Source organism: Alexandromys fortis, unplaced genomic scaffold (genome assembly GCF_014885135.2).
Source record: "Alexandromys fortis isolate MF-2015 unplaced genomic scaffold, M_Fortis_MF-2015_v1.1 scaffold_363, whole genome shotgun sequence".
Taxonomy (NCBI): domain Eukaryota; kingdom Metazoa; phylum Chordata; class Mammalia; order Rodentia; family Cricetidae; genus Alexandromys; species Alexandromys fortis.
In genome coordinates this window covers 604,161-606,052 of record NW_026068233.1, presented here as the reverse complement: position 1 = coordinate 606,052, position 1,892 = coordinate 604,161, and positions in this window count along the sequence as shown.

The following is a 1,892-nucleotide window of genomic DNA, read 5'->3' as shown; positions in this document are numbered from 1 at the left end:
TATGTTTTCTTTGTTTCTTTCTTCTTCTTGTTCTTTTTTTCTTTTTTTTTCTTTTTTGGTTTTTCGAGACAGGGTTTCTCTGTGGTTTTGGAGCCTGTCCTGGAACTAGCTCTGTAAACCAGGCTGGTCTCAAATGAAGAGTCCAAAAATAAGAATATAGAAATGTAGATTCCAGAAATAAAAATGAAGAAATAAAGAAATATAGAGTTGTAAGCCTAGGAGAATGAGAGCAGGCTGTCAGCAGTTCAAGGGTTAACTATTAACAGTGGGTTACTCTGCTTTACAACCCAGAGCTCTGTTTGGAGGCTGAAGCTGCCCTCTGCAAATTTAGGGCCACTCTACAAACTGAGGATCAGCTTTTAGACAACCCCCTGGCCACTCATGACCAGCAACTGACGTGAGCTGAGGTAACTTTAAATGATGTGACTTTTGACTTTTTTGTTTTATATTTTCCCATACCCTTGCCTGCTATATGAAACTGGCAGTGTCAGGGAAGGTGCAGAGCCTTGGTAAACTCTATCAAGAAATGCCAGGGGGAAACAATGGGCTAAATACAAACACTAAATAAAAACAACTAAATACAAACACTAGTTTAACTGGAAAACTCTGTTAATGGAAATTACAAAGAAGGGCAATTTGTATCTGAGTTTTACCTTGAGATTATAGAAATTTTGGAGGGGACTGAAAAGATGGCTCAGAGGATAAGAGCACTGACTGCTCTTCCAGAGGTCCTGAGTTCAATTCCCAGCAACCACATGGTGATTCACAACCATGTGTAATGAGATCTGGTGCCCTCTTCTGGCCTGCAGGCATATATGGAGGTAGAATGGTAAATAAATAAATAAATAAATAAATAAATAAATAAATAAAGTAAAAAAATATATAAAGTAAACCACAGACAATCCTATGGAAGAAAATAAAATAAAAATTCTTTTGTTATTGCCTAACGCTTGCTATAAAAGGAGGAGTTCGGAAGCTGGTCTTTGTCACAGCCTTACAAGACAACTCTGGCTGTGGTCTCAGCTAGCTGATAAGCTTTTTGTGTCCCATGGAGATTTATATACATTTTTTATTTTTTCATGGAATAATGTTTTCTTCTGGTTTAATAGACTTTGGTGGTCTATCTCCATCTTTGTGCGACCCCCCTGGACCCAAGAAAACTCACAGAGATCCACCTGTTTCTGCCTCCTGAGTGCTTGGGATTCAAGGCGTGTGCCACCACTACCCGGCTCTGCCCCACACTCTTAACTCTCAGGAGTCAGTAGGACCGTGTGTGTCTAGAAGTGCAGGCTGTGTCCACTGGCAGTTTCTGCCTAGAACTCCAGGCTAAAATGGGAGGGGACTCGGAAACTCACCCAGGCCTGTTTCCTGATGGGGGACCTTGAAAAGGAAGCCGTGCACAGGCAGGGCCTGAGATGAGGCAGGGCAGGGGCTCGTGCCCCCCAGCCCACTCCCTCCAGCCCTTTGCCAGCGGCAGAGCCTGCTGACAGCTGGAGGTAGAGGGGTCTGATGGTCAGTGTGTTAGAGTTTGGATCAAGAACATCCTCCAGAGTCTCCTGTGTTGAACTCTTAGCCTCTAGCTGGAGGCAAGAGGAACTTTAGGAGGCAAGGCCTAGGGCCTAGAGAGAGATGGCTCAGTGGTTAAAAGCTCGTGCTGATTTTGAACACTTGGGTCTGATGCCCAGCACCCATGTTGAGGAGCTTGCAGCTGTCTGTAAATGTAACTCCAGAGACTCAACACCTCTGGTCTCCAAGGACACCTGCACTCTCGTTGCATACACACACACACACACACACACACACACACACACACACACGCACGCGCGCGCGTATTTTACTCTTTAAGAGGGAGGAGGGAGTAGAGGGTCTCCAGGAAGTCCTATCTTCAAGGA